Source organism: Parasteatoda tepidariorum, chromosome 1, assembly GCF_982258835.1.
Source record: "Parasteatoda tepidariorum strain Cologne lab strain chromosome 1, Ptep-v5.0, whole genome shotgun sequence".
Lineage (NCBI taxonomy): Eukaryota > Metazoa > Arthropoda > Arachnida > Araneae > Theridiidae > Parasteatoda > Parasteatoda tepidariorum.
In genome coordinates this window covers 79,991,557-80,004,401 of record NC_141755.1, presented here as the reverse complement: position 1 = coordinate 80,004,401, position 12,845 = coordinate 79,991,557, and positions in this window count along the sequence as shown.

Sequence of the window (12,845 nt, the reverse complement as noted above, 5' to 3'; positions counted from 1 at the left end):
ATAAAAACAATTTTTTTAAAGCAGTAAAGTTTCAATACATCCTCCTATATGATATATTTTTGGTAATAGTTCAATTATGTTTAGAAAAGTTAACTATTTGTAAAATGAAAATTCACAGAATATTTTTTTATAAAATAATAAATAAATTAAACGATTAAAATGTTTAAAAAAATCCGATTTCGATTAAATGAATCGTAAAAATTACGATTCTGAAAAAAAATCACAAATCCTGGTTTCCGCACACAATTTGGATGTTATGATGAATTCCTGGTCAGATATAAATATGCAATCTTTAAAGCTAATATGAACTCTTTTATATTTTTTTGTCCTGAATGATGTTTTCATCAAAATGATTAAAATTCAAACTTTTTAACACTATATTCAACAAAAAAAGTGAGAAAGATAGGATAGAATTTATTTATTTAGAAGCCAACTCTGTTGCATCCATGATTTAAAATCGTTTTTAACTCATAATTACCAAAATATTATTCCTTTGAAATCATTGTATCTTGTAACCTTAAATGGATTTTTAATTCATAAAGGTTTGTCTACATAAATTGTTATCAATTTTGAAATCCTTTTTTCTCTCCTATTATGATATTTATAGCCCCACTTTCGATATTTCTATCAATGATAAATAAATATATTTTATTTAGATTAAATCTACATTTATAAGAATTTAAATCCTTGTGTTCTCTCCAATTTTTTTGTAACTATTTAAGTTAATACAATTAGCTTATTTCATTGTTTTAATCATTAAAATCATTCATTTATCGAAATGTGGAAGAATAACTTAGGTTCAAATTTCAAGCTCTGACTGCAATTCAGTTTTAAATTTATATAACAGTAAAAAAAAATGTAAGAATATTTTAAAATTTATAGTTTTGTCCAGTAGCCTAAATGAACATAAATTTTTTCAACAAATACTTTTAAAAGATGTCTTTTTCTAATCTTAAAAAGTCAATTTTGGATTTCGAATTCATTTCGTTCATGTTTTTCTTCTTTTTTTTTCCTACGTAAATTTGGAAAGGCCCCTAAGTTAGGTTCTTCGTGTTAACTGAAATAAATTAAATGAAGAATATTTTGCTTTGTTTAAATTAAATATTTCATTGTTTTAATCATTCAAGTACATTTATCGAAATGTGGAATAATAACACTGGTTCAAATTTCAAGCTCTGACTGCAATTCGGTTTTTTTTTAAAATTTACATAACAGTAAAAAAAATTTGAGAATATTTAAAAATTTATAGTTCTGTCCAGTAGCCAAAATCAACATAAATTTTTTCAACAAATACTTTTAAGAAATGTCTTTTTCTAATCTTAAAAAGTCAACTTTGGATTCGGATTTCGAATTCATTTCGTTCATATTTTTTTTTTTCCTACGTAATTTTGGGAAGGCCCCGAAGTTGGGTTCTTCGTGTTAACCTAAATAAAGTAAATGAAGAATATTTTGCTTAGTTTAAATTAAATATTATATAATTCTTAAAATTTCACAAACTATTAACAAAAAAGTAATTGTTAAACGTGAGTTTTTCAATTTTTTCTCTCCTTTACTCACCATTGTTGCCTGATCTTATAATCATTACAAAAGATATGGTAATCTTGAGGGCTAGAAACCGGAAAGAGCTTCATCAATTTCCCACGGTTAGTTGGCCGGATGATTTCATGAATAGGAGACCAACAGTCGCGCTGCCAGAGCACCTGTCTCCCGCTATAGTCTCCAGCACAAAGGAAGAGCAACTTTTTTTATAAAACCTAATACCCGTAGACTAAATCCTGCCTTTAACCTGCAATAATAATAAAAAAAAAATTTGAAAAATTGACTATTACTGTAGGTTGACGTCTGTATCGTGTTTTCACATTCAAATTGTATTTTTCTTGATTTTGCTTGAATTTTTTTGTAAATTTTAAACAGAGAAATATGTGGTACATTAAACTTTTTTTTTCTTTTGAGGATTTTATAACAGCTTCAAAAATTACTCGGAATTTTTTTCATACACTCAAATTTTTAAAAAGTATAATTATCGTTACATTCGAAAAAATTTCATAAATTGCAATAAATAGAATGAATTTAATTATAATTTCACTCTGTTTTAAAATGTAAAGTTTTTGTTCAAAATATTTGTTAAGATGTGGAAGAACAGTATAAAAAATATAAAATATGCAAAGTTTCAGCCAAATAAATTTGTATAATTTAAAAATTTTTTTAAGAAAAATTAAAAAACGTATTTCTCAAATTCACGTTTCTTAAATAGGTTGAAAGCGCAGTTACCTTAAAAATTAACTATTTTGAAACATTTTTCAATCGAAGTCTGTAATAGTAATGCTATCTTTAAACGCTTGTTTTAACTATTCCTACCTCAAAACTTCATTTTCTTTGGAGGGCGCTTTCCTCCTCCCCCCCCCTAAATATACGCGATTTCTATTTTCCTCTGCAGTGAAATAAATAGTCAATGAGACAAAAAAAAAACTTGAATAAAAAAAAAATTAAAAAAAAACATCGCCGAAGTACACTAAAACTTTAATAAATTTAACTAGTTAATTTTATTCAACATTGCAAAGATCATTTTTAATAGGAAAATAAAATATAAATTAGATAAACACTTGAAAGAATTTATATAGAGAGAATATAATATGATTTAAGAAAAAATTAAATAATGAAGTTTCCGATCATTAAAAATGAAATATTTCTGGCATTTCAGAATATTTTTTTTAATAATGAAATTTTAAAAATAAATACTTTTCTTTCAATTCATTTTTCATAAAAATGAATTCAAATTATTATGAATACATATCAATCCAATGTTTTTCTTTTCCTATTAATTAGCTTTTTTTTTACTCCCCTTTAGAAATAACATTTCACTTTTCAGGGGATTTAACTTTGGGGTAAGACCATAGTATTCACACACCTTTTTATGATGCTGCTTTTATACCATGCTTACTCTAGACCTGTAAACAAATTAAGGGGGAGGGCAGAACATGACCTAGCAAAAAGAATAATTTGCTCTTCTAGAAGATTTTTTTTTAATAAAAAAAAATATCAAATTTTATTTAATAAAGTTCATAGTTATACTAGTTAATATATTAATTAGACAAATATATTTACGTTTATTAAAGTTTAATAAGCAAATTTAGAAGCTATAAATAATGAAAAAAATTATCATTTAAAAATTTATGTAATGCCAACAGGCAAACTTAGTCATAATGTGATGCCCCGACAGGAAAAAAAGGCGCCTCTCCTAATTAAAAAATCTGGCTCATGTCAACGATAAAATTTCACGGCTTTCATTTCATTCGAAGAAACTTTTTTTTTTTAATTTAAACCTTTTATTTAAGTAACCTGGGGGTATTATGAGTAAACAAAATTCTAAAGGAATTTCACTGATAAATTAAAGCCCAAACAACAGACAAATTATAGGTCAATCAAATTTGACTTTTGGTTCCAACTAATTCCCAGAATGATTTTTATTAGACTCTGGGCATCTCAAATCAGAGTAATACGAGTTTCAGAAGTTAAGTATACTTTAAAAAGCCAAAAAAACTGCTAAATTTTCGGAACTTTTTTAGTTTTTGCCACGTTGCATCTAAAAATACGTGAAATTTAATCTGGAACAAAGTTAAAGATTAAATTCCGCATTTAATGACATACTTAAACAGTTTTGTTTTAGTGATTTGGTCAGAATTAGTAAACTAAAATGAGCAAAATTTTTCGTTCCGCCAAAAAAAAAACTCTTCTTTCATATTTTAAACGCCTGTGAACAACTGCAGATGCCACGCCAAATAAAAAATATTAAAAAAAAAAAATATCAAATATGAAAACGATGTAATGGCGTTTTTTTAATCTAATTTGACTGGATTTAATATTAAAATAATAATTATTTCAACATTGAATAGACAAATTAAAAAAACAGTGAACAAATTGCATTAAAAAAGTTCTTCGATACATTTGTTTCAACGTTTGAAATAATTAAAACCGATAAAAAAAATATATAAAAGCTTCTAAACTGAAATGATATAAGTATCACCAAAAGCGTGAGAAAAAAAGATGTAAAATTGGCTGATCCGATAGTGAAATATTTTGTGATTTGGTCGTTTTATCAAAAGACAAAAGTCAGAAAGTCTAGACAAAAGTTACTTTTAATTCCCTAATCATACAACTTTTAGAAATCCCGCCAGCAGAACTATCAAATGTGTAGATTGGTTGATAATGAAGGCATTCAAACCGTAATCAAAAGAGTTCGATAGGAACATAAAACTGAAGAAAGCGGCACGATCAATTATGTTCGAACTTTCCTTTGTTCTTTGTTCGAAGAATATTATTTGCCTGTATCCGATATTTTGCGCGAGATCATTGTTTTCATCAGTCATTGACAATCACTTCTTGCGAAAACCGCCCTCCCTCTGCAAGAAACAGACGCCGCGTCCAAATACCGCTATTTTCCACCGTTGTGTCGCCCGCCAGAAAACTGGGGTTGTAAGTTGGCGACATACATCTTTCTTGGCAACTTTTCCAAACTTTTATTTATGAAGATAGAAATCATTACTACTCGCTCGCTTTTATTTATTTATTTTGAATTTATAAAATATGAATTTTTGATTTTAAAATGAATCTTATCACCTTTTTCTTTATTGATATCTTTATCAATTAAAGCATATGGGTTTTTCATTCGATTTTAGTATTGCACTGCTACTGCTTGAATATTGACTTCGAATTTCCTCACTTAAAAGCTAATAAACGCACTATTTTATATATATATATATATATATATATATATATATATATATATATATATATATATATATATATATATATATATATATATATATATATATATATATATGGTAGGGTACACTAGTATCCGGTAATATAATACGTTGTGCAATATAAATATTATGGGTCAATATTAAGGTAAGAAAATATTAAAAAAAAAAAAAGAGTTGTGTATCGATATCAGGGGGCGTAATATACAGAGTGTTTCATAACGACCCCCCTAATATATAAATATTTTTTTAGAATCAATGTTAAAATGCAGAGAGAAAAATATGAACAATCAGGGTCGTTAGGGGCCGGAATAGCCTGGTTGATAGGGCACTGGGCCCTCGTCTAAGAGTTCGTGGGTTCGATCCCAGCCGGCCGAAGACTCCCCGTGTAGTAAATGGTGACTGATGCACGTTAAATCTGTCGAGTCACAAAGTCCTCCATGTTCCCATAACAAATCAATATCTCTGGGGGTACTGATCTAGGAGTTTCCTTGTCTTCTGCATTGGGTTCAAACTTACAAGTAGTCGTAAACCCAAAAATTGGGTCGGCTGTTCAACGACGGATATATAATATAAAAAATTAGGGTCGATAATTTATACTTAAGCGAAGATGAAACAGAAAAGCTATTAAAATCTGTCGTATCATTCGAGTGGAAGGTTAGATAAAAAATACCAAAATCAGTTTGATTGCCTGATGCAACTTTGGGGTAGGGTTTCTGATTGTTACCTTTTAACTCCTATTTTGTCCAGCAATCAATTGGGTTTTTATTTTTTCAGTCTCACCTTTTTCAGAAATTATTTCTTTATATAACGCGATTGTTTCTGTTTTTTTTTTCCTTGCTTAAATACTTTTTTGCGACCCTTAATGAGCATGCTTTTCTGAACTCATTTTTGTTAAGCATTCTAAATATACATAGATATATCAAGGGCGGTTATTAGGAACACCCTGTATGATACTGTACTACACTCAATCCCAATAGTTCGTATGCACTTGCATTAGCGATTTCACGGAAAAATTGTTTCAAAATGCATTACATTCTGAATCGACGCTTTTAGGAATTGTATTATTCCTTTTAGTGCACAATTTTAACAGGCTATAGATAGAGAAAATAGTTACGAGTTTAGATCCTGTTTAAGTACTAAAAAAAAAAAAAAAAAGTTTTTTTATCGAACGATATGAATCTTAGTAAGCTAGTAAACGTGTTTTATATTGCATAAACGTTAGCACTTTGTTTTGGATTTAAAAAAAAATCATATTTTAAGCAACCTATTTTTTTTCTAAAATGAAGAGTTAAAATTACGATTATTTTTACAAAACGCTTTATTTTTGTCACAAGTTACAGTTATATAAATTTTGCATTAAAATATGCAACACAATTTCGAAATGCATTGACGGGATCTTTGAAAATATCCGAACTATTTAGAAATTCTTTAGCTGTATAGAAATTGTGCGATGTGACAAATATAGTTATATTTTCTCTCCTCTAGGAATTCATATTTTACAAGTATTCGAATAATGTTTTAAAGGAGGGCATTAGAGAACAACTTGTATGCGAAAAAAAAAAAACACTTTGAAAACTAAGTATTATACTTTATGTATTGCAGCAAATATGATTAATCTTAATTTTTTTTGTTGATGATATTACGCCTTAAAATTTCACAGAAAATTTTTCTTTATGTAGATCAATTAGGTCTTTTTTTTATCTCTCCACTAGGAATTTACCTTTTGCAAGGATTTTAATTTTTTTTTTTTTTTTTTTTTTAAAGGTGGTAGTTAGAGAACAATTTACGCATAAAAAAACACATGGAAAACTAAACAGAAAACTTTACGTACTGCTGTGACATATATACTAGTGATTTTAATTGTTCTAGATTATTATTCCACGTCCGAATTTCTTAGATAATTTTAATTTAAACTAAACTGTACACTTAAGGAACTCTAACAGGAATTTAATTTTTTTACTAAGATTCTGAAAATATATTTTTAAGGGATTGCTTAAGAACATCTTGCACACGAAGAAACACATGGGAAACTAAACATAAAACTTTACGCAGCGCTGTGTGTGCCGTGACAGACAAAAAAAAGTTTTTAATGCGACCAGTTGGCACACAGAAAAGAGGCAGGCCAAATTTGAGATGGATAGATGGCCTAGAAAAAGACCTTTTGGTACTAAGACCTGGAAAACACTAGCAGGGAAAAGGTTAGCCTGGAAAAAACTTCTTGAGAAGGCCAAGGCCCACCTTGAACAGTTGATGATTATGATGTATGTGACGTGCATAGTAGTAATTTCAATCAATTTAGATGATATTGCACGTTGCACGATTAATATTTATTTATACTGTATAATTAGGAAACTTTTGAGAGTTAAATTTTTCCCTGTTTTTTTTTATAACATTTTTGATCCCTATTCTACATTTTTTCTGTCACGTAACAAGATTTGAACACTGCCATTAATTAAGGAAGGTACACATATGTATTTAATTGTTCGATTGCTGTTAAGTTATTGTGTCGTATCGTATTGTAAGTATTGAATAAATTTATTATTTTTTAAAATATCCCTCCAACTAAATTAGTTTCAAAAAATAAATTTTGATCCAAAAAAATGTATGTACCCAAACAATTTAAAAAAAAAACGACTTACTAGTAATTTATTTGTTTATCTGTTTAGTTGTTTATTCAACCAATCGCTTTCTAATTATGAAAGGAAAAATTTTTTATGATTTTTATTTTAACTTCCTTGACAGAGACAATTATGACCATCAAGATTAGACTATTTTATCAGCTATGATTATAATGACCTCTTGAGTCCACAACTTCCGGTGCGAAGTATTGCACGCGTACTGGAAAGCACTAATTTATGGTAGTTTTTAACATCCTGGAAGAAATAAATTTATTTTTCTCCTTTGACATAATTAGGTTTTATTGACCAGAAAGGATTTTTTTTTTTCATCGGAACAAACGTTTGCAAATTCAATTTAATTCTTAGTGGTACCGGTACGAAAATTATAAAAATCCTTGATTTTTCTTAGGATGGGGTGACCTTATTACTAATATTTTTTCTTCTTTTTTATAACAATCGTTGAACAGCAGACCGAATTTTTGTGTTTACGACTACTTATGTTCAACTTGTAATTTTGAACCCAATTCAGAAGACAAGGGAACTCCTGGATCAAGTATTGGGAGAAATTTGTCTTCGTGGAGGACTTTGAGATGGAACTAACCCGCATTTGCGTTATATGGAGTGGAAGACCACGAAAACCTCCCACGGTTAGTCTGACGGCAAGAGGACTCTAACCCATGATCCGTCTACCACTGAGGATATTTCACGTCAGCACTGTGGTCGGTGCAAGCCGGATGCGGAATTCGCATCGACCAGCCATCGCCGGGATCGAACCCCGGTTCACCTCATTGGAAAGCGAATGCTCTATCCCCTGAGAGATCTCGGCTCTATTACTAATATTTATGTGAGTCACGGTAGCTCAGGGGATAAAGCGCTCCGCTTCAAATCCCAGTTGTAGCTGGTGGATTCGAATTCTGATCCCAACTCGCACCGAGTGCTGACATAAAATGTCCTCAGTGGTAAATGTATCATGGGTTGGAATCCCCTGATATTCAGGTTAAACAGTGTGAGGGTTTCGTTGTTTTCCTCTCCATGTAACGCTAATCTAGGTAAGTTCCATTTAAAAGTTCACTACTAAAACTAATGTGTTCTAATGCTTGATCAGAGAGTTCTCTTGCCTTCTGTGTTAAGTATTAGGCTACAAGTATACGGAGACGAAAATTAATAGTCTTAAACTCAAAATTCGGTCGGATGTGCCAACGCCGGTAAAAATAAAATAAGATATTTATGTAAATTTCGGTATTTTGCGAAAATTCCGTAATTCTCTTAATATGAAAACAATACTGAGGAGCAATTTGATCTAAGTTTGTCATCTTTGGAAAGAAGGTTTACAGCTATATTATAAGAAGCCATTTATATAAATATTCTATATTCTATTCCATTTATATAAATATTCAGACCTTTATATAACAAGGCTGTTATCTTGTAAAAATTCCGTAAACTTATATCTATATGAAAACAATTCTAAGGAACAATTTGGTGTAAGATTGTAACCATTTGAAAAAGGGAGGTTTAACACTGTATTAAACAAACTTTTCGTACACGCATTTTAATCTCGCTTTCCATCCGACTTTTTCGAACGATCCATTTCATAGGGATCTACGTGGGCGTTTCTCACAATTGTATTTCTCTTATAAATATTTCAACTAATTTTGTAAGAAAAACAAATTATTTCAGAAACGATTAACATTTTAAAAGTAATAGCATTCGATAGACTTAGGTAGTTATTCTAAAAATTATTTTTACTGGTCGACTGTTCTGCCTTAATTGCGCAGATCAGATTCGCAGTGAAAAAAAAATTTTTTTTTTTGGTGTTAGCATGAATATTTTTATTTCAATTAAATGCTAAGGATGAAAAAGTAATTTTAACGAAGTATCAAAATTACTTATAATTTCCGTTACTAAATAAAGTTGGTAATGGAAACGTTAAACCCTTTTTATTTAACACAAAATCGTTTGTTAACAGAAAGAAAGCGAAAAGGAAAATAACTCTTCTCTTCTTATTGAAAATAAAACTGATTGTACTTTTGAAACTTATAAGTACGGCAACTATTGTAATTATTTTAAATGATTTACAAAAAGAAAACGAAAAAGAAAATAACTCTTCTCTTCTTATTGAAAATAAAACTAATTGTACCTTTAAATTTATAAGTACTTATAAGTATTGTAACTGTTTTAATGATTTACAAAAATAAAACGAAAAGGAAAAAGAAAATAACTCTTCTCTTCTTATTGAAAATAAAACTAATTGTACCTTTAAACTTATAAGTACTTATAAGTATTGTAACTGTTTTAATGATTTACAAAAATAAAACGAAAAGGAAAAAGAAAATAACTCTTCTCTTCTTATTGAAAATAAAACTAAATGTACTTTTGAAACTTATAAGTACGGCAACTATTATAACTGTTTTAATGATTTACAAAAAGAAAACGAAAAGAAAAATAGCTCTTCTCTTCTTATTGAAAATAAAACTAATTGTACTTTTGAAACTTATAAGTACGGCAACTATTGTAACTGTTTTAATGATTTGAAAAGCGCACCTCTATATCATAAAACTCGACCAATGTGATGAAAACAAAATGTTCACCCCCGAAGAATCTTTCAATCTTGTAAGAAAGGGATGATTGATTGTTAAATGAAGGGTAAATTCTTTGGGTACATTTTACTACATGACAGGTAGTCTTTTACCTATCTGAAACGATTAGTTTCCATGACCCCTTTACACAGTCAGATAATTCTTTCATCCCCTTTTACAAACATTCTGCAACAATACAAAGGGGAGGCGGGGAAAAACTTTTAGAAATCTATATGCTTGCTAAAATATCAAAGTATACATCCATTTATCAGTTAGTTAGTTAAAATCAGTAATAGTTTGTTAATGTTTTGCCCGTTCCTAATATTAAGTTTAGAGTTGAATTTAATAAATGCACTTAGTACAATTTTCTAACTTCGGGAAAGTTTTTTTTGTGCTGATTTAAGTAAAGAATTATGAAGTTCTGTTTAAAATAGAATATGCAGGAATTTTCTCCAGATCCTTTGATATCTTTCCGAGAAGATATTTCTCTTAAATTCTCACCAAATTGGCAACATACGATGAAATTTGGTAGTCCATATTTATATATGTAAAAGTTTTGGTAGATTAATATATAAAAAAAATTTAATAGATAGAGAACATTGAAAAATTTAATAATAATTAACTGTAATCAATATTAATGCTTAAGTATGGGTGATTCCTAATTATTTCAAGGAGTGGAAAATTTTTTGAATTAAATTAATTCAAAAACCATAACTATAATTTCAATTAAATTAATTCAAAAACCACAGATCATAAAAAAAATTCTTTACATTTTTAATTATTTAGGGGTTGTTCAAGCTTTAAGGGCATTTTTAATATGTTAGGACCTCCCCCACCTAGTCAGCAAAATTAAGCAAATCTTATTTCCATCCCTTATGCTTAAAATTATAATTAGAATTTTTTTCCGTAATTTAAATATTTTTCTTTTATTATTTTTAACGATTTTTTTTTAACAATTCATAAGAAGCTGTTTCTAATGAAAAGTATTTAGTATCTAACTGAAAAATAAGAAATAAACAAATAAATAAAATAATAATAGTAACCCCTTTCCCATGATATTATTATTTAAGTGATGTTTATTTAATGTTATTTGTTTTTTTTTCCCCAAATTTTTTGTGATGTTTATGGAGTTAAGAATTATTTTTAACTTCAGAAACCTATTTACTTCATTTTTTAATAAATTTTATGATATTTGGAGCAATTAGACGTCATGATTTTCTAATAAGGTTCCTATTACTTCCTGTTGATGAATGATTTTGACTTCTGAAAAAAAAAATTATGTAACATAAGTTGACTTTATTTGATACATCAGCAACAAATATTTGTTATTTGCTGACAATAAATTTACAACTACAAATAAAAAGAGATATTTGCTCTAACATACTAGTAAATTCTAAAAAGAAAGTTAGTGTTTTGTAATTTATGATAGATTTTTTCAAATATATTTATTTTACTTACATTATTATTTTACTTATACAATTTTACTTCTTTCTCGAATTCAAAAAATACTCATCAGTATATAAAACTATCATGAAAAATAAAATAAATCTATAAATAAAATCATTTTAGAAAAATAATGTAGCTTGCTTTTAATATCGGTCTTGTGAAGTCCTGCTTTCTGCGTTAGTTAATTTTACTAATGTAATTTACTTGTATTAATATGAAATTAACTATAATTTCAAGTAATTCATTGTCATTGTATGCTTATTACAGCACTAAAAACTAAATGATACATTTAAAAAATATTTATCAAAAATTCAAAAAATACGATTCAGAAAATTACTTATCAGTAAATAAAAATACTATAATGAAAAAATGAATAAATAAACTAAATTAATAAATAAATACAATAAATAAACAAAATTATAAATAAATAAAATAAATAAATATATAAACTAAATTAATAAATAAATACAATAAATAAATAACATTATTTAAAAAAAATAGTGTAGCGTACTTTTCGTATCGGTCTTGTGAAGTCCTGCTATCCGCATTAGATCCCTCAGATGTTATTCTTACTAATGTAATTTACTTGTATTAATATGAAATTAACTATAATTTCAAGTAATTCATTGTCATTGTTTGCTTATTGAATCCCTAAAAATAAAGGATATATTTAAAAAAATACTTATCAAAAATTCAAAAAATACTTAAGAGTAAATACAAATATCATGAAAAATAAAATAAATAAACTAAATTAATAAATAAATAAAATCATTCGTGCTTTGTATATTTGTCTTGTGAAGTCCTGTTTTCCGCATTAGATTCTTCTGATGTTAATTTTACTAATGTAATTTACTTCGATTGATATGAAATTAACTATAATTTCAAGTAATTCATTGTTATTATTTGCTTATTGCAGCACTAAGAAATAAATGATATATATTTAAAATATACTTATAGAAATTCAAGAAATGCTTAAGAGTAAATGCAAATATCATGAAAAATAAAATAAATAAATAAATAAACTAAATTAATAAATAAATAAAATCATTTAAAAAAAAAATATTGTAGCGTGCTATGTATATTTGTCTTGTGAAGTCCTGCTTTCCGCATTAGATTCTTCTGATGTTAATTTTACTAATGTAATTTACTTGTATTAATATGAAATTAACTATCATTTCAAGTAATTCATTGTTATTATTTGCTTATTGAATCCTTAAAAAATAAATGATATATTTACTTTATGTATTTTTTAAAAAAAGCAATTATTTTTTTGGTAAATGTAAATAAAAGAAAAGAAATATTCTGCTGCGTAAAGCACGTGTTTACAAAAAAAGCAACTACTTAATACCATATTCATGAAAGAAAAAAAAAATTGCTTTTATTTGCGTTAATGAATAAATTTCAGAGAGAAAAAAAAACTCTGACATCAGAAAAACAGTAAA